At 32.2% G+C, this 22,473-nt stretch overlaps 1 protein-coding gene and 1 long non-coding RNA gene across 19 annotated transcripts in view; both read left to right on the forward strand.

The window, feature by feature from the left end:
• Positions 1-22,473, forward strand: part of LOC127739383 (peripheral plasma membrane protein CASK-like) — a 229,056-nt gene that overhangs the window by 54,213 nt on the left and 152,370 nt on the right. The gene's annotated exons all lie outside the window — the stretch shown is intronic.
• LOC127739425 (uncharacterized) lies at positions 311-21,558 on the forward strand. The gene is made up of 2 exons (XR_008000444.1): positions 311-512; positions 20,430-21,558. It is a non-coding gene; the product is annotated as an uncharacterized LOC127739425 (long non-coding RNA).

A 22,473-nucleotide genomic window follows, 5' to 3' on the forward strand; every position in this document is an offset into this window, starting at 1 on the left:
AAATATTTGATACAATCCTAATTCAGACCTGTATCAAGCTTGAATATTGTATCCATTTTTGCCCCAACTGTTCAGGGTTGGACCTCTGCGTGCGTATCCAGCTGCGCTCAGCGAAGCAGTTTATTTAAAAATTATATGGTACCTGTATGATAAGTTTAAAATCCTTGAATTAGGACAGTCTCTGTTGTATACTTCTTCATTTATAGAGACATGCAAAAATGTATAATGGGGATTTAAACCAAGCAAACATACAAATCAATTTGCTTCGTATACATTAACAATTATGAAATAATAAATATGTAATATTTTAGTTTACATTCAGATAGAAACATAAACTTACATATAGTAAATGTTATTTTTATACGACCGCAAAAATTAAAAAATTTTTGGTCGTATATTGGTATGACGTTGGCGTCGTCATCGTCGTCGTCCGGCGTCGTCCGAAGACACATTGGTTTTCGCACTCTAACTTTAGTTTAAGTGAATGGATCTACATGAAATTTTACCATAAGGTTCAATACCACGAAAGGAAGGTTGGGATTGATTTTGGGGGTTATGGTACCAACAGTTAAGGAATTAGGGGCCAAAAAGGGGCCAAAAATAAGCATTTTTGGAACTTTCAGACAATAACTTGTGTGTAAGTGTATGGATCTCTCTGACATTGTACCACAAGGTTCCATATCACAAAGGGAAGGCTGTAATTGATTTTGGGGGTAATTGCCTCAAAATTTTAGGAATTAGGGGCCAAAAAAGGGGCAAAAAACAAGCATTTTTCTAGTTTCATGACAATAACTTGTGTGTAAGTGTTTGGATATTTCTGAAATTGTACTACAAGGTTTCATATCACAAAGGGAAAGCTGGAATTGAGTTCGGGGGTAATTGCCTGAAACGTTTAGGAATTGGGGGCCAAAAAGGGGCCAAAAATAAGCATTTTTCTAGTTTCAAGACAATAACTTGTGTTCAAGTGTATGGATCTCTCTGAAATTGTACTGCAAGGTACCATACCACAAAGGGAAGGCTGGGATTGAGTTTGGGGGTGATGAATCATAAGGGGGTTCAAAAAATTCGGCGGGGGGGATTTTTTTTTTTCTTTTTTTCCTTTTTTTTTTCTTTTAAAATTTTCCATTTTAAGTTGGTTATTTCTGATTTATATTTAAAAGCAAATAATAATGATATGGTAGGAGATACACACCAAACAGGATGTGTAAATTTTTATATAATAAGTATTGTGCAATAGCAAGAAATTTTCAATTGCAGAGTATTGCACAATAGCAAGAAATCTTCAATTGCACAGTATTGCGCAATAGCAAGAAATCTTCAATTGCACAGTATTGCGCAATAGCAAGAAATATCCAATAGCACAATATTGCGCAATAGCAAGAAATTGTCAATTGTACAGTATTGCGCAATAGCAAGAAATATTCAATTGCACAGTATTGTGCAAAAGAAGATACTTCTTATAAATTGCTTATTTCTTGATCAATTTCAGTGGGGTTTTATTCTTGAATTCTTTGGGTTCTTTAATATGCTGAATATAACCGTGTATTAAGTTTTTGGATTTTGGGCCCCGTTTTTAAATTGGTCCACATTGAGGTCCAAAGGGTCCAAAATTTAACTTTGTTTGGTTCATCAAAAATTGAATTATTGGGGTTCTTTGATATGCCGAATCTAACCGTGTATTTAGATTCTTAATTTTTGGTTCCGTTTTCAAATTGGTCTACATTAAGGTCCAAAGGGTCCAAAATTAAACTTAGTTTGATTTTTAACAAAAATTGAATTTTTAGTGTTCTTTGATATGCTGAATCTAAACATGTATTTAGATTTTTGATTATGGGCCCAGTTTTCAAGTTGGTCCAAATCGGGGTCCAAAATTAAACTTTGTTTGATTTCAACAAAAATTGAATATATGGGATTCTTTGATATGCTGAATCTAACCATGTATTTAGATTTTTGGGCCCCGTTATCAACTTTGTCCACATTGAGGTCAAAAGGGTCCAAAATTAAACTTTGTTTGATTTCATCAAAAATTGAATTCTTGGGGTTCTTTAATATGCTGAATCTAACCATGTATTTAGATTTTGGATATTGGACCATAATAGGTGAATGTCCAATTTAAAATTTTTAAGTTCTTAGACTACATTCATTCTGTGTCAGAAACCTATGCTGTGTCAAATATTTAATCACAATCCAAATTCAGAGCTGTATCAAGCTTGAATGTTGTGTCCATACTTGCCCCAACTGTTCAGGGTTCGACCTCTGCGGTCGTATCAAGCTGCGCCCTGCGGAGCATTTTATTTTTATGATAGTTCTAAAAAACTTATGATGAGAAAAGTTGAAATAGAAGGGTATTTTCTTCTAGTTATATAAATAGTGAAAACCTGAAATTATTTTTTCATTGCATATATCAAGCCATTTGAATTATTTGAAATAATTTGAAATATTGTGATAGCTGTTTGTACAAAACCAATAGTAAATTGTTATTTAATGGGTTTTGTATTGTATAAGCAGTATGTTGATATCCTGTTGAATATTGCTTTAAACAAAGATATTGCTGTAACCAGTAATATTGTTTTATTTTAAATAGAAAACAGCATCATTTGAAAGCTGAACTAATTCAATAAAAGACATAAAATTTTTACAATTTGTGCTTTTCAAGTTTAATATAATATTATAGATTTTACAGTTCCCTGTACATTTGAATATAAAATTATTTCTGAACTAGAGGAAAATCTACAATCTTTGCTGTCTTAGCAGCGATAACTGATGTATAATGACCATTAAAAGTAAATATGTCTTAAGCTGATCTGGACCAAAGGTCCACATATATTATATATAGGATTGGCTGGTATACTTAAGATCTTTAGCGTATGTATACTTGAGTAGATGTAATATTTGATGCAATTATCTTAGGGCTGCCCATATATATACCAGAATATAGGAAACATCCATTTATGTTTTTAAAGAAACCTTGATGTCCAGTAAGAGGAGTTAATTGACTGCATTACCATTATAATAGTCCTATAATGAATCCTACAAACATGATGTAATGACTAAATGAAAGGTTGTACAGAGACATTTAATTAAATTTACAGAAGAAAAAGCAAATTGTTAAAGAAAAAAACTAGAAGACAACATGAGCTGAATCATAACTAATACAAATACTTGTTTAAATGATCACCTGTGAAGGCAATACATGTATAATAACAAGGAATATATGTCAGTATGATAGAGTATATATTTAGTTTTAACAAAATTCAATTTAATCCTTACTGGAAGAAAGGCATCAATCAACTATTATTAATAGTATAGATATGGCACAACATAGAGCAGTTACAATTTGTCACTTATATCACAATTATCAGTCTGGTTCAATAACAGCATCTTCTTTTACAACCACAGTGGCCTACACATCAGTTATATGAAATTGACCGACTCCCATTTTTCAGTTTTGGGCCTTTTAAAGCTGACTTAGCAGTATGATATCTTTTCCCCCATTATTGAAGACTGTAAAACGTCTTATAATTGGTTATATCCACTTCATTTGAACTCTGGTGGATAGTTGTCTCATTGGCAATCATACCACATCTCTTTATTAAAAGCATCTTCTGAAATAACCACATGTTGACTCATTGAATAACTGCTACTTAACATGAGTAGCAAATATTTTATGGGTATTCAGCAAGATAACATGCTCTGATATGATATGAGGCTGAAACATATTTGTACTAGACTGGTATACTGAGCCATATCTTTAACATGGTAGCTGACAACGGAGACATGTCGCACATTATTCTGACTCGCAGTCAACCAGTCTTTGCTCTCTCTCCCGACTGTCCCATGCTTAAAGAAAAAGCAGCAAAGACCAATTGTGATATGTGTTGGTGAGTATGCCATAAAGAAGCAATCAAGGTTGTTACATAACTGAGGTAACAAATGAAAATCTTCATTTTCACCAATTGTTCTACTCTCAAATATTATGTAGGATAAATACCAATATACTACCTGTTAAACAGAAGGGAAACAAAGCATAATCACTCTGTGACTGAAGTACAGTGGAATATCATCACCCAAAACCTACAGAATTATTGATCTGACTTATAACAGAAGACATGAATGTATTCAAGTAGAAGCAATGATTCTCTATATTCTAACCAACAACATCTACACATGTCTTCCATTTTATGTATTGGCGTCTTTTGTTTTTAGTTTTGCACCAGTCAAACACAATTAGTACACATCAAATGAATTAAAAATAGGATTTTGAAAAACATGCATCTCTTGCCGGCAGATAATCAGCTTTAATTATGAAATAAATTGAGATATGGGTTATACATCGATGAGATTGCAACTCTTGACGACAAAAATAACCAAAAGACATCTAGAGATCAACGTATAGTCTCCAATAATATGTCAAGCTTTAATTCATCTCGAGTATACAAAAAACTATGAATGAAGTAAACAATCAAATATTTATCATCAACACCTAATTCTATAAAGTGTCTATACCATTTATATCTGACATTAACAACCAACATCCTATACCTTGGAAAAAAATGATAGACACTACAGACAAAAACAAACCACAACAGGTGACAAGACAGGAGGATCCTTGTCAATGGTTGAGCTATATTTGTTGTTTTTGTCCTTTAAAGAATAAGGTATTAATGTCAAATCTTTGGTAGGTCCGTATTAATGTTAAATCTTTGGTAGGGTCCATCATATTCACCCACAATTCAACTATACCATATCTGAATGACCCTTCAGTCATGGTCGGTTGACATGTAGATATTCATGTATTTTTTGGGTTGTTGGGTTGCTGTGTCTTTGATGTCCACTTTCTAATATTATATTGAAACTTTTTATTCTCCCCATGACAAAACTGCTGAAGTTGAATATAAATTCCAGCCTATTGTTGGTATAATAGTAGGAAATATTTACTGTTTTGTAGGCATCAGTAGATGTCTTATATTTTGGTAATCACCCCTTTAGTTATTCGTCATCGATTTTACCAAAATAAGATACCAGATCTTCATCAACAGTTTACTGTTATCCATGGCTGTTCTGAGTTTGATCGCATGCAACACAATGTAATTGTAAGTTGTATAATAGAGTTTATGTCTCAAACCATTTTTCTGACCACTGAGAATGAAATTACATTATTTTTACACAAATCAAATTTGAATCTAGATTTATTTGAAGTTCCTATCATCTTTCAAGTATTTAAAAGCTTTGCAAGAAATCCTATAGTTCGCTAATGACTATAATGTCATTTAGAAGATTTTCATTTGTGCTATGAAGAGATTTTTTTCCAAGATTACAGATATTTCCAGGAAAAGGTTTCCTGTCTGGAGGTTTTTGTTCTGAAATTAATTACGTTGTTATTAAAACCTTTGGTTTATATTGAGTCCATTGAAATTAAAGTGATCAGCTGGAGAAGACAGATGAAATTGGATAAGGCTTGAAATATTTTTCTCTTTGGGACAATCATTTGAGCTTTAGCTGTCACAGAGAGCCATGCTTACTTCAAAGAACTCTATTATTAGTAACAGAGGATTGCTTAAATACTTCAGTTGTTGGTCTTGTTTATCGGAAAATACTGATCACATTTTTTTCTAATCAAAACAAATAATGCTTTGGCAGAACTTGTAGGAGGTCGGGGAAGAAAGTTTTTACATTTAAAAGTGTCAAGCTGTGACAGGTGTAGTGTGTTTGTACAGGTAATTTACTGTGTACACTGATACATGAAATGGTCAGGTAATTCACTGTGTACGTTGATCCATGAAATGTGTACACTGATACATGAAATGTTCAGGTAATTCACTGTGTACACTGATCCATGAAATGTGTACACTGATCCATGAAATGGTCAGGTAATTTACTGTGTACACTGATCCATGAAATGTGTACACTGATCCATGAAATGGTCAGGTAATTTACTGTGTACACTGATCCATGAAATGTGTACACTGATACATGAAATGGTCAGGTAATTTACTGTGTACACTGATACATGAAATGGTCAAGTAATTTACTGTGTACACTGATCCATGAGATGGTCAGGTAATTTACTGTGTACACTGATCCATGAAATGGTCAGGTAATTTACTGTGTACACTGATCCATGAAATGAGTACACTGATCCATGAAATGGTCAGGTAATTTACTGTGTACACTGATACATGAAATGGTCAGGTAATTTACTGTGTACACTGATCCATGAAATGTGTACACTGATCCATGAAATGGTCAGGTAATTTACTGTGTACACTGATCCATGAAATGAGTACACTGATCCATGAAATGGTCAGGTAATTTACTGTGTACACTGATACATGAAATGGTCAGGTAATTTACTGTGTACACTGATACATGAAATGGTGAAGTAATTTACTGTGTACACTGATCCATGAAATGTGTACACTGATCCATGAAGTGGTCATTTAATTTACTGTGTACACTGATCCATGAAATGTGTACACTGATCTATGAAATGGTCAGGTAATTTACTGTGTACACTGATCTATGAAATGGTCAGGTAATTTACTGTGTACACTGATATATGAAATGGTCAGGTAATTTACTGTGTACACTGATACATGAAATGGTCAGGTAATTTACTGTGTACACTGATACATGAAATGGTCAGGTAATTTACTGTGTACACTGATACATGAAATGGTCAGGTAATTTACTGTGTACACTGATATATGAAATGGTCAGGTAATTTACTGTGTACACTGATCCATGAAATGGTCAGGTAATTTACTGTGTACACTGATCCATGAAATGGTCAGGTAATTTACTGTGTACACTGATATATGAAATGGTCAGGTAATTTACTGTGTACACTGATACATGAAATGGTCAGGTAATTTACTGTGTACACTGATCCATGAAATGGTCAGGAAATTTACTGTGTACACTGATACATGAAATGGTCAGGTAATTTACTGTGTACACTGATACATGGTCAGGTAATTTACTGTGTACACTGATCCATGAAATGTGTACACTGATACATGAAATGGTCAGGTAATTTACTGTGTACACTGATCCATGAAATGGTCAGGAAATTTACTGTGTACACTGATACATGAAATGGTCAGGTAATTTACTGTGTACACTGATACATGAAATGGTCAGGTAATTTACTGTGTACACTGATCCATGAAATGGTCAGGAAATTTACTGTGTACACTGATACATGAAATGGTCAGGTAATTTACTGTGTACACTGATACATGAAATGGTCAGGTAATTTACTGTGTACACTGATTCATGAAATGGTCAGGAAATTTACTGTGTACACTGATATATGAAATGGTCAGGTAATTTACTGTGTACACTGATACATGAAATGGTCAGGTAATTTACTGTGTACACTGATAAATGGTTGGGTAATTTACTGTGTACACTGATACATGGTCGGGTAATTTACTGTGTACACTGATACATGGTCGGGTATACTGAAAAAAGTACTTGATCATGTTCAAAATACAGGACAAAGTAAAATAACTTGTACAATAAAGAACTTGTTCCTTGAGATATGTCATTAGAGTTTCTTTTAAGACTGACTTTCACTGAATCAATAGTAAGAACATTGAAAGTTGGAATACTATGAATGCAGGTATTATACTGAGGCAGAAAATACAGTCAAATTAATAATGAAGTATCAGTCCATTGAGCAAATTGTTAAATAAGCGGAGATGAAGGCTGAGAGAAAGAATCAGATAGTTTCCACTGAGTCTGTTCCCATGCTATATGTCTGTTTGTCTGTACAAGATGTATATATCTGGGACTATTATACCAACAGTCCTGTTAGTATAATATTCCCAGTATATATACAGTTGAATTTTGAACCTTAAGTTCAATGTTGTTCGTTTGTAGAGTGTCATACTTATGCTTTGAGTGGTTTGTATGTGATATATTCCTTACCGCTTTTTACACGTTTACCATGCTTCATGATTTTTACAACCATATGTTAGCTAATAAGAATCATTAGAATTAATTATTTGCAATAAAGTTCATATCGTATAAGTCTGCCTTCCTAATAATATTTGTAAAACATTTTTAGAGCAATAATTATATTAACTTGCATGCTGGCTATGTGGAAGTACATGTATAAACATTCTATAATGATCAGTATTTTCTAAAAAGATGTCTTTAATTGAGGAAACAGTCAAACACTAATCCAATAAGTTTACAGTCATCAAATCTATTAGGATCAGCTAATTCACAGCTTGAATTTAGTTGGATGCCTTATGGTATATCATGGCAAAACATCATAATTTCTCATGTAAAATCGATTACAGTAATTAAGTTACCTGATGCTTATGATGAAATGATTTATATTGTCATAAAAATCTCACTTTTTTCCCTCACTTAAAAAAAAATCAACAATTGAAAATCAATTATATTTTGCTTGTTTTAAACAAATTACTACATTTTGATAGTTTAATAAAAGGTTTATGCTGCATTTGCATGCTATATTTCAATTAAACCTTTTACAGGAAGGAAAATAATGAGTTTAGATGCTGCTACAAACTTGAGGAGGAACTTCCATTTTTACAGATATGCATATTTAGGTTTCTTGTATAATTTGTGAAAAAAATACTGATGAAGGAAGTTGTTTGTTAATGGACAGAGAAACTGACTTTTTTGACTTGGCCCCATTTTGGTGTGTTACATCTTTTAAAGTCTATCCAAATTATTTTTGCAAAGAATTCTGCTCAAGCTGGTGCTAGGGGCCGTCTTAAACTTGCAGTGAGGTGATAGTTATTTTTTGCTCCGTGTTGAAGGCTTCCCTGTGACTTTGAGATGAAAAACAGCAATAAAAGCGCTGTTCCTTTGCTTTTTGTGTGTTTTTTGCTGTGCATGTACTGATTTGTGTCATGGATGGATACCCCATATCCTTTGTTTTTCTGTTATAGAAAATTTCAAAACTACTATTGTACATTTGAGCTCTGACGCCCATTTTAGTGTTTGATTAATCCATTCACCTGTATGTTGGATAGGTTGAAGAGTAAGATATTCCATAACTGGCATATGAATAGCTGATAATCTGAAGTTTTGGTTGCTATAATGATCAGTCATCTTTACATATAATTAATATAATTAAAGATTGTATAAGTAGTCACACCAGCTGTCATAGTATGTTTAACTAGTAGCTATGAACAGAATTTTAGAATGTCAGACAAGGTCCCTTCAGCTGTCCACCAGGAATTTTGTTTAATTTTATTTTATCATTGAATTTAACATTAACCCACTTGTGTGTTTCCTTTAAAGGATATATGTACATTAGTTGCTTTATTCAGAATCCTTTCAGTCTGCCAGGAACTTGCTCATTTTTTTCTATCAATAAGCTTGCCAGCTATTCTTTCATGTTCACCTCAATAAATGTAATGAGTTTCTTGCTTAGCTCTCCTCCTGTCATTATAGTTTTTTATATTTTCTTCAATATCAAGGTCTTAAAGTTTCATAAAACAATAGAGAACTGTTCGTTTGTGAAGGTAATAAACTGTGCAGTTGCATGAATAAAAATAGTATGTCTCTACATCCGCCATAATGAATATTTGATAACCATTAATTGAGAAATCTTAAGTCTTCAATGTTATATTCTGTAATTATTGTGTGTTTATTAATTTATTGCCCAACAATAACCATAGAAAATGATGTTCGACCCTTTTAGGTGTTTAATAATGGAGATGAAAAGAGAATAGAAAAAGCAATTACTGACATGAAGTCAAATAACTTGGATATTGGATCCAAGCAATATTAATTAATAAATTTCTACACATCTGACTCTGTTAATTGAACTTTCATCAAAATGAAAAACAACGCATGTTTATTTCCTTAGAAGGATGGTTTGAAAGATGTAGAATAAAATGAATTATTGTATAGGAACATAGTATTTCCTACAGAATGTAATAAAAAGTGTATTGCACTAGTGCAATTATAGCTTCAAATTATCAACTAGAATATTGTTGAATATAAACCCCAATGCAATATATTTTAGAGGGTTTCAACTCAATGCAATAAAAGGGTTATTGCATAAATATTGGTGAATATTATCCCTCGTAGATCTTGTGCAATTTAAAAATCAAATCTGGATAATATTCATGCAATAACCTTATAATATAACATGGAAAAAAGTTATATTGTGGAGGATAGGATCATTGTCAAATGTCTAGGTTATTTTTTATTGTACCTAAAATAAAACGCTTTTCATAAGAAAGACTATTAGTGATGGAATGAACAACATTCAGATATTTCTTTAAGAAATGTACCTGGTATCATTTATGTTAAGAATTTTTCACTATGATAAATTTGCTTAAGGTGGTATAGGAGTATAAACACAAAAGGATAGAATTTTTTCATATTTTTCAAAATGTAGTATATATTGTGATATGTTCAAAAATAAAATAAAAGTGATGGGTCACCAATAATGTGAATAGATGGAAAACTAAATGAAAGAATTTCGAAATAAAATATGAGAGGATAGCTTTCATATAATATTAATAGAAAAATGTGGTCACTGCACTATTTTTTTTTTGCTTTAAATAAGAAAAGTTAAAAAAAATCAAATTAAAGAAAAAATACTCTGCTTTTGTAAAAACATGATTTGTTATAACTCAAAATCACATAAATTTGTTCAATTAAATGAAAATACTTATCATTAAATTGTACTCCTGCATCAGAATTTGCTGACTTAATTAAAGATCTAGACCTATTGTGTTCTGCTTACAATTTAACAATCCAAGATGGTGTATTCTTTAAATTTTTAGGTCATTTTTCTTTATTCTATATCTTTTTAACCCATTTTTGTTTGCCCTTTATTCTGCATATTTTGCCAATAATTATCAATTCGGTAAACCCTATCCACATCGGCAGTTATGGGGGACAAAACATCCACAGCGATTTGAGTGTTTTACAGTTAATCTGTCATTTTTTGCAGATGTTAGTATGATAGAAAATAAGGCGTGGAACATGGAGGTTATTGAAGTTGTGTTTTCCCTGAATGATAGAATTAATTTCATCTCTTGTGTTATCTATCTTCATAAAGCAAATTTTATCTTTTAAGCTATTGTTATACATCAACGATTAATGTAATTGGAGAAATGTCCATTTGTGTCAGAGGCTTATCAATAGATATGCTAATTCCATTCCTCTTTGGAAATTGACACCTTATATTAGTACCAAGCTTGGCAAAACAGTTCTCAGCTGCCGTTTTTTTCTAAAGTCTTAGAAGGGTAATTATTTGAAACAGATATATAAACTAAATACAATCATTCACACTTCAATGATTGTCTGTTCTGCCTGTTGGAACAGTAAAGACAATGTTATGGAAAAATAAACGAGAGTTAAATCATGCAAACAAGATGGCATTTTCTGAAGGAGTTATATAGTGGTGAAAAATTATTGAAAACCGTTTTCTTGTGCTAGCTATATTGATCTTTATAAATAAACTGTGATTTTGTAAAAGATTGGCAGTCGTAACGTGTTGTCATTAACGCTTATAGTTTATGATATAATTGGTGGTTTTATGCTTTCATTATGTTTTTATTTTGGAACATTTTGCCAAAGTAATGGGACACATTAATTTGGTCCAATTTCGGTTTGGAATATTTATTTAAGGTAATTGGAAATGTGAACTGGTCTGATTTGGACATCTGAATATTTGGACACATTTACCTTGCTGGAATCTGAGTTGAGATTTTTTGTATTTCTTCAGGTTAGCGACTTTCATATTATTTATTATTATTATTATGGGTAAAGATGCGTATTTGTGCAAATTCAAAAACAAAATTCAAGTTAAAAATTTTCATTTTTTTTTAAGAATACCACAAGATATATTTTGATATTTGTATTTATACTATTTTGATTAAATGGAAGTTCAGCATTTGTAGTTGTAGTAAACATGTATTACATGTAATGAATAGGGTAAAAGCATTCACATTATCACTTTACCTCAAATAAATACCTTTTCATTAAAGAAGATGGAACCATAAATAGATAGGAGTATTTACATTTGGGTTATTGATGAAAAAAATGAAGTTTCTTTGGATTTCAATTAAGGTCAGTTTAGAAAGGAAAGTACCATGCTTCTAATGGCTTATGTAAAGAATAGCAGTGTAACATATTATTTTAAAAGAATGTTATTATGTTGTTATGGTGATACTCACACCTGCTGAATGTCTTTTACTATCTAATTTACATTAATTTTTTTTTTTTTTTTCTTCTGTCATTTTTACCTCACCTGCAAGGCTTAGGGATTACTATTCGTGGGCAGCAGGGTAAACTATTTGTATAAAACATTATATTTTAGAAAGTAGAAGCCCTGGGTGCCTCATACCTTGCATACAGATACCTTATAGTTTCCGACTGTCATATGTTCATTGTCCTTGATCTCATTTTCATGGTTCAGTGACTGCTTGAAAAAAATTATAGTTTTTTTGTCATGTGAAATAATCACTTATTTTGAGTAAATATGATAACTATATTTGGTAAATGGATTCCATGCAAGGTCTGCATGTCTGCCAGACAGGATTCTAACCTAGACCTAATTTCATGGATTTGTGATCAAGGTTAAGTTGATATGTGGTCAAGTCTGTATCTCAGATAATATTATCAATGGGTCAACTATATTTGGTGTATGGAATGATTGTAAGGTGTACATGTCTATTTGGCAGGTTTCATATGACTGTGACCTCATTTTCATGGTTTATTGTTCAATATTAATTTTTCATAGTTTTGTCAGTTTATTAGATACTATAACCAATAGGTAAATTATATTTGGCATATGGAATGATTGTAAGGTGTACATGTCTGTTTGACATGGTTCATATGACCTTGACCTCATTTTCATGGTTCATTGGACAATGCTATTTTTATATGGTTTGGTCTATTTCCAGGTAATATAAGCAATAGGATCACTATATTTGGTGTATGGAATGATTGAAAGGGATACATGTCTGTTTGGCATGGTTCATCTGACATTGACCTCATTTTCATGGATCACTGATAATGTTAAGTTTATGTGTTCTTTCAACATAAATTCAATCATAAGTAAAGCTGATGAGACACTTCATCATTTGCACTCTTGTCTGTGTATTTGACTGCTTTTCAAATTTTAAGATGTTTTTGCTGATGATAAAATGGAGGTAAAGTTTGATGACAACATTTTCATTTTTGCAGTTCAGGAGTAATGGCCCTTCAATTCTTAAACATTGACACTATTAAAAATGAAATAAAAAGCTGGTTTGCTGTCATTTTGTCATTTTGACAGCCCTTTTTCCAGAGGAAAATACCAGTAACTTGAGTATAAGTGTATGAATTGTATGAGATTGTCCAATAGGTTTCTATACCACAAAAAAGATGGTTTGATTGAATTTGGGGTTTATGGCTGTATCCACTTAGGAATTAGGGGCCGAAAAGGGGTAAATAACAAGCAAATTTTTAAACTTTGTTTGAATTGCTTATGTCTGACCAATTTCAATGGGGTTTATATAATCTTTAAATATTGGGGTTCTTTGATATGCTTAAATCTTACTGTGTATTTAGAATTTGATTTTGGGCCAAGTTTTTAAGTGGGTCCAAATTAGGGTGCAAATTAAACTTTGATTGATTTCAATATGCTGAATCTAATAATGTATTTAGATTTGGATTTTAAACAATTAGCTAATATTGTCCTTTAATAGATAAATGAATTAAATTCTTGATGTACTTGGATATGCTGAATCTAACCTTGTATTTAGATTTTGGATATTGGACCATAATAGGTAAAAGTCCAATTTCAATTTTTTTTAGTTCTTTGACCACATTCATTCTGTGTCAGAAACCTATGTTGTGTCAAATATTTAATAACAAATTCCGAGCTGTATCAAGCTTGAATGTAGTGTCCATACTTGACCCCAACTGTTCAGGGTTCGACCTTTGTGATCGTATCAAGCTGCACCCCACAGGGCATTATGTTTTTTATATCATATTCAGATACACTTGTTTGAAGCATACTGTTCTTTCTTTGCTGGAAGAACCCTCAACATTTTGTTGAGTATACCCATAATGTTACGAGGCTAGGACATTGGATTAAAAGTACACTGACATTCCTCAAGCTCACCAATAATTCATTCTTACTTTTTGTCACATATTTTGTCAAATAAGTTAATTGCTATGTTTCTCTGCTGTTACATAACCTAATGAAATATATAACATTTGTAGATGAATGGATTGACCTAACTGACAATGTTCATCTGTTAAAATGACAACAGAACATATTAGGTTGCAATTTACTAATGTACTGAAAATATGTCTTCCTGTTAGTTTCCATGCAAAGATGCTTTACTTTCTTTTTATGTCAGAAATAGATAAAGAAAAATGTACTTCATAATGAAATTTCAGTTCAGAGTTTAGTTCAAATGATTTATTTAAAATGGGTTTATGTGACCTTTTTTCGAGTGACTTGTGTATGTTAACATGAATATTTGATAGAAAAAGCTTTTTGAGAAAAGTATAATGTGGGTACATGTTGGTTCTCATTTTTCACATGGTCAGGTTATACATGGCTGGTTTACAATGAATGTATTGTATGTAGATTTGGTGTAAGGAGTACATGTATATGTCTATCCGATAAATTGCATACGTCCATACGTCCATACATCCATTTGCTCTTTTTCAGATTTTTTTTGTTAGGTTTAGTCTTCAGGATCATATATGGTCAATATTTAATTAAAGTTTCCATCTTGATAATCTCTGACCAAAACATGTCCCTCTTACATATGGCATAAACATTATTTTCCAGCACCATCAGTCAAGTCCAGTGTTGAACAGATTTTAATGTCACTTATTTAACCTTTGGAACTGTTTGTTAAATTGGTATTCATCCTAAATATTCATGTATATTCAGAAAAGTGAAAAATTATCTACTTGAATACCCCAGGGGCCTACCATTCTTATATTTTGAAGTCTAAAATTAAATCTGCCTTGACATGCAATTATTCTTTGGTATATTTATGGGCCTGTGGAGTGTGTGTAAAATTTAAATCTTTTTTTCTGTAGCTTGAGTAGACTCCCTTGAGAAATTTAGTGTCATTTGTCACAATAATGAGTCAAAACATATAACCATAACATAACTATCTAAGACAACTCACACATTTACCATTATAGATGATATGCTGTACTGATTTCCAAGTTTATTATTCTGTTTTTATTCCATGATGATGGGTTTTCTTTTATTTAGTAAGAGATGACTATTGACCAAGAAAATGAGATTCTTAATTGGATGCATGACTCTTCAGTCTTTTTTTAGCTATTTCTAACAGAATTGAGGGAACCTAAATGATATAATGTGATCTTACTTGCTGTTCTAATGCATCATAGTGTGGTTAATAGCCTCTGGTCAAAGTAGATCACTCTGACCCATATTAGATACAGTTTTGTCTTGGATTAAGTTTATCTCCATGTTCCATTTTATGATACTTATTAACCTTAAATCAAATGAATTGTTTTGCAGATACAAATAGTGAAGTATCACATAATTCCCTTCAAAAAGTAGGTCAATTCAGCCTATAGCTACTTACTACTCATTGGCATTTCTTTATTAAAAATACTTTTAAGGGATTGAATACATAAGTAGGCCTCATATTGTATTTTTCATATCAACCCATAACATTATGTTTTATGAGTAACAATGACATTTCTTTTTTGAGAATCACCATTGTCCTGTAATTAAGGGGGCCTCAGTGGAGGAGTGGTCTAAGTAGTTATCACTAGCCTGTCAACACTGAGGTTGTAAGTCTGAATCCTGCTCCTGGCAGGAACGTTCACCTACAAATCTTAATTGACTAACATTGACAGTTTGTCTGTGGAGGGTCAGTGGTTGACTCTTAAGATAATCTGGCTTTCTCCACCAATAAAAACTATTGGCCATGTTTTAGCGAAAGTACTGAAAGTGGTGTTAATCACCAACACCCAATCAGTTAATCCTGTGTTTAAGGTTCTATGATTTTATGCCAAAAGTCTAGATTTAAATCATGGTATTTACTGTGTTTGAACATTTTTAAGATAACTTTTAATTGTTAATTAGTACATTTTGTAGAAAAGCAAAGAAATTAAAGTAGAAAAGTTTGATAGTATTATAGACTACTCTTGATATTCCCAGTTTGGATGCAATACCATTTACAAATACACTCCTTTTTACAATGTGACCTTGTCATTGATCATTTATATAATATTGGTCTGTCAGACAACCTTTGGTGTAGGATTCCTACCTTGTTAACATGTTACAAATTGTAAGGCTTTTATCTTTTATTGAAAAAAAGTTGTTTCAATTAATTTATCTGGCGGTATTCTTCATACAATAGATAACTGAATGTACTATTCATGGCCTCTGCAATTAATTTATCGAGTACCAGTCTCATAACATTGTCCAATGTTTTCCTTGACAGTCTTGACATCATCTATCTTTCAATGTATTGGTTGTGTCTTGAATGTAACTTCTGCTATTAGTCCTCTGGGACTAAATTTGCCAGTAAATTGATTAAAAGTAGAGAAAATGTGATTCCTGTTTGATTTGTATAAGGCCAACGATAGTTGAAAAACCTCCTGAAATTCTGCCTTACTACTTTTGAACAGTGGGTTTATGGCATCTTGGAATCATATTACTGATAATCATATTAAAGATAACTAGTAAAAAATAATGTCAGGATAGTACTGCTTTAATTATTAGGGAATTCCAATTTGAGGGGGAAAGCCCTGGAGCTTGAGAACATTTTCTTTGTAAGCACTCTTGCAAATAATTATTTGGTTCACTTATTACACTGTATTTATCAGTTGACATCATTGTTTCTCTATTTTTTGCTACTTGGTAAAACAGTTCTGGGTCAATGGATTTATGTATAAGTTAGAGCTTATAATATTAGTATATTGCCCTTCATGTGCATAAACTGAGGAGATATATAAATGACTATTTATTGGAAACTCCTCCTCTGTTGATGTTGATGAGGACTTTATACCAGGGACAGTAGGAGGTAAGATTATATCATTTTTTTACAAACATATATGTTTTTTTAGCATATGTGTCTATTCAGAAATCTTCTTGTATGTAAGGTGGATATGAAACATGATTTTGGGGAAATCAAGCCATCGTTTCATGAAAATCACACATGTTTTGCAAATGAATTACTGTAGTGTTATTTTTGGCACCATGGCTGAGAATTTGTTGTTTTTTTTTTATTAATTGTAAATTGAAAAAAAAATTTCGCCCTTGCCCTTTTTTAAGCAAATTTTTAGTAGGCCCCACTTGAAAATCCTGGATCTTCTGTGTACTCACAGTTGAATTTTCCTTCTATTAAGATTCTCTTGCATTTTCAAATTTTATTTGCAATACAAGTCATCTATACCTTTACTTTTTTTAAGAGATTGATATTTGTTATATCTGAAGATAAGCATTTCTATGAAGATTTACTAAAACTAAACTAATTGCTGTAAGATTTCAAAAAACAATTAATTTCCCCATAGGTGATAACTGTAGCCTTTTTCAAGATACAGACTTTAGAAAGTTGATTTTTAAAACAAAACCTTGCTAGAATTAAAGAAAAATTATTAGAACAGTAATTTTACTCTTTGGCAAAAAGTAGGTTCCCTTTGCTTTTATTAGTTTCATTTGTATTTCTCCCTTGCCTATCACTTCTGCGCTTAAAAACATGTGTCTTATCACAGCGTAGAAAAGATTTTTCACTTCCGTTAGGGCTAAGGAAAATATATTATTTTGCCTTTGGTATAATGCAGAGTGCACAAAGTGTCTAGTAACAAAAAATACCAGCTGGGCACATTGACCAATCAGGATTAGCCATATTCTTAATTCTAAATACCATGTTTCTTCATAAAATGGATGTGCCCATAATGTTTAATGGTTGATTGTAACATTAAGATATGGGTTTGATGTTCACATGGTTGTAAAGGGAAAGAACTCTGTAGTTTGTCACAAATCTTTAAAATTGGTCTAATGTAATATGATAAAAACATTAATTATTTTATAAATATGAAAATAGATGGCAGTTTTTGTACAGTTGTGAAAACATATAATGTCTACAAATCAATATGGACAAAATAGCAATTGACTGACCAATATATTGATGATCTGCCATTACTTATTAAGATGTTGTTGTGTGATATGGTTTATAATTCCCCTATCTTTATTTTATTTGCTGTATAAACACCAAACTATCAACATTGGTGCTTGCTTTTATTTCTTACATTTTAGATTTTCTTGATCATAGACTGTACTATGTACAATGGTTAAGATGTGATTTGACTGGCTTATCTTGTAGATATTGGAGTTATAGAGTTAAGTGGTCACTTTTCTAAATTCGATTAATGATGATACTTATAAATCAATATGCCAGACCACTGGCTTTCTGTGATACAGATTTCTGAAGTGTGGATGCATGCACTAAATAAGAAAAAAGGACAAGACAAGTATTATTTCCCCCAGTAATATATAAATAGAATCTGGATATCATTTTGTAACTGAACCCCTTTAGAATAAATGAAAGCAAGGATTATTCAAGTAGTATTCCTTTTAGTTGACTTTTCTTTGAGAAAAATAAAAATTTTGAGAAGTAGCTGAAATCTTTGTCAAAGGAATTGCATGTTTTTCCAAATTTTATTAAATTTAAGTTTATGACATAAATTACAAGTACTACAGTATATTTCTTTTAATCCTTTTCCAAATATTTTTGTTTTAAATGGGCATTAGCTGTCAAATTCATGTTGACCAATTTGACTCAAATTTTCATATGTGATTTATAACATACTAAAACGTATATCCAAATTACAAAAAGTCTAAAATTAACAATTAACAATGCATGGACTCGATAATATGAATCAACATTTCGTGTGTATTTTTGTCTAAACGTCATCTAATTAACCATCGAGATGACCTCCAAAGACTGCTGACGGTCATATAACCCGATATAAACATAAATATAAATATAAACAGATAGCGTCCACGTGCAATTGGATTTTTCTAGGTCTGTTTGATTTCAAATTGTAGGTTGAAAAGTATGTTTATCATCGTTTTTACCTGTATAAGAATAATTTTTTTTTGTGGATCGAATCAGTCAACCAAATGGTTCAACCTTGTTTCAATTTCAATGTTGACATTCTCTTCCTTTTAATAGATGAATACAAGGGTAACCCATCTAAGGCTTAGTGGTAAATTGAAGGTCACATGATTAGGATTCAATGAGGTCGAATTATTCACTTGCAATTGAATAATTCATCATCGATGTTCTTAGCTTATTTTGACAAAATTGAACCAAATTGGCTTGCTAAAAACGAATTACCGTTATTATTTCACTATATCACTTTGATTAATGATTGAACAAAAAACCTCATATTTAAATTCTTTTTATATCTCGTAATGCCCCTTTAAGATAAAAGATTGCTATTTGCTTGTTGACTTCAAAATAGCTTTAATAAAGAATAAGCAGATGTTTTTGACATTTTTGTGTCGCCTGATTTCTTTGTAGAATGTGAGACATAGGATTACAATCCTGTGGCACCATCAACGTAAATTAATTATATAAAGCTTTATTTTTTTTACCTTGTATAAAGATGCCTTATGTTACAAAGCTTTGTCTGTTTATGTCCATTGTCCTTGACCTCATTTTCATGGTTTTGCAACTGCTTAAAAAAAAAGTTTAGTTTTTTTGTCATGTGAATTTCTCACTCATTATGAGTAATAGGATAACTATATTTGTTATATAGGTTCCTTACAAGGTCTACATTTCTGTCAGACCTAAACCTCATTTCATGGATTGGTGATCACGTTTAACATTACGTGATTAGGTCCATTTCTCAGATACTGTAAGGAGTAGGTCTACTACATTTGGTGTATGGTGTACATGTCAGTCTGGCAGATTTCATCTGACCTTGGCCTCATTTCATGTTTCTTTGGTCAATGTTAAGTTTTTGTGTTTTGGTCTGTTTTTCTAAAACTTTAAGCAATAGGTCAACTATATTTGGTGTATGGATGATATTTTACTGTGTACATGTCAGTATTCAAGGTTTCATTTGACCTTGACCTCATTTTCATGTTTCATCAGTCAATGTAAAGTTTTTGTGTTTTGGTCTGTGTTGATTACACTAAAATCAATAGGTCCACTTTATTTGGTGTATGGATTGATTGTAATGAATATGTCTGTTTAAAAAGGTATCTTCTGTCCTTGACTTCATTTTCATGGTACATTGGTCAATGTTTACTTTTTATATGACCGCAAAAAAATTTTTGTGGTCGTATATTGGTATGACGTTGGCGTCGTCGTCGTCGTTGTCGTCTGGCGTCGTCCGGCGTCGTCCGAAGACACATTGGTTTTTCGCACTCTAACTTTAGTTTAAGTGAATGGATCTCTATGAAATTTTACCACAAGGTTCAATACCACAAAAGGAAGGTTGGGATTGATTTAGGGGGTTATGGTACCAACAGTAAAGGAATTAGGGGCCAAAACTAAGCATTTTTGTAACTTCCAGACATAACTTGTGTGTTAGTGTATGGATCTCTCTGACATTGTACCACAAGGTTCCATATCACAAAAGGAATGCTGGGATTGATTTTGGGGGTAATTGCCTCAAAATTTTAGGAATTAGGGGCCAAAAAAGGGGCAAAAAACAAGCATTTTTCTAGTTTCATGACAATAACTTGTGTGTAAGTGTATGGATCTTTCTGAAATTGTACTACAAGGTTCCATATCACAAAGGGAAAGCTGGAATTGAGTTTGGGGGTAATTGCCGAAACGTTTAGGAATTGGGGGCCAAAAAGGGGCCAAAAATAAGCATTTTTCTAGTTTCCAGACAATAACTTGTGTTCAAGTGTATGGATCTCTCTGAAATTGTACTGCAAGGTACCATACCACAAAGGGAAGAGGGGGATTGATGATGGGGGTAATTGCCTCAATATTTTAGGAATTAGGGGCCAAAAAGGGGCAAAAAACAAGCATTTTTCTTGTTTCAGGACAATAACTTGTGTGTAAGTGTATGGATCTTTCTGAAATTGTACTACAAGGTTCCATATCACAAAGGGAAAGCTGGGTTTGAGTATGGGGGTAATTGTCCTAAACGTTTAGGAATTTGGGGCCAAAAAGGGGCCAAAAAACACATTTTTCTAGTTTCCAGACAATAACTTGTGTTCAAGTGTATGGATCTCTCTGAAATTGTACTGCAAGGTACCATACCACAAAGGGAAGGCTGGGATTGAGTTTGGGGGTGATGAATCATAAGGGGGTTCAAAAAATTTGTGGGGGGATTTTTTTTTTTTTCCTTTTTTTTCTTTTTTCCTTTTTTTTTTCTTTTAAAATTTTCCATTTTAAGTTGGTTATTTCTGATTTATATTTAAAAGCAAATAATAATGATATGGTAGGAGATACACACCAAACAGGATGTGTAAATTATTATATAATAAGCATTGTGCAATAGCAAGAAATTTTCAATTGCACAGTATTGCACAATAGCAAGAAATCTTCAATTGCACAGTATTGGGCAATAGCAAGAAATCTTCAATTGCACAGTATTGCGCAATAGCAAGAAATATCCAATTGCACAATATTGCGCAATAGCAAGAAATTGTCAATTGTACAGTATTGCGCAATAGCAAGAAATATTTAATTGCACAGTATTGTGCAAAAGAAGATACTTCGTATAAATTGCTTATTTCTTGACCAATTTCAATGGGGTTTTATTCTTGAATTCTTGGGGTTCTTTAATATGCTGAATCTAACCGTGTATTTAGATTTTGGATTTTGGGCCCCGTTTTTAAATTGGTCCACATTGAGGTCCAAAGGGTCCAAAATTTAACTTTGTTTGATTTCATCAAAAATTGAATTATTGGGGTTCTTTGATATGCCGAATCTAACCGTGTATTTAGATTCTTAATTTTTGGTTCCGTTTTCAAATTGGTCTACATAAAGGTCCAAAGGGTCCAAAATTAAACTTAGTTTGATTTTAACAAAAATTGAATTCTTAGGGTTCTTTGATATGCTGAATCTAAACATGTATTTAGATTTTTGATTATGGGCCCAGTTTTCAAGTTGGTCCAAATCGGGGTCCAAAATTAAACTTTGTTTGATTTCAACAAAAATTGAATATATGGGGTTCTTTGATACACATTCATTCTGTGTCAGAAACCTATGCTGTGTCAAATATTTAATCACAATCCAAATGCAAAGCTATATCAAGCTTGACTGTTGTGTCCATACTTGCCCCAACTGTTTAGGGTTCGACCTCTGCGGTCGTATTAAGCTGCGCCCTGCGGAGCATTTTATTGTGTTTTGGTCTGTTTTTCTAATATAAGCAATAGGTCAACTTTATTGTATGCATGGAATGATTGTAAGGTGTAATTGTCTGTCTTGCAGGATTCATCTGACCTTGACCTTATTTTCATGGTTCATCTGTCAATATTATATTTTAATGGTTTGGTCT

Source organism: Mytilus californianus, unplaced genomic scaffold (assembly GCF_021869535.1).
Source record: "Mytilus californianus isolate M0D057914Y unplaced genomic scaffold, xbMytCali1.0.p SCAF_4, whole genome shotgun sequence".
In the NCBI taxonomy this organism is placed as follows: domain Eukaryota; kingdom Metazoa; phylum Mollusca; class Bivalvia; order Mytilida; family Mytilidae; genus Mytilus; species Mytilus californianus.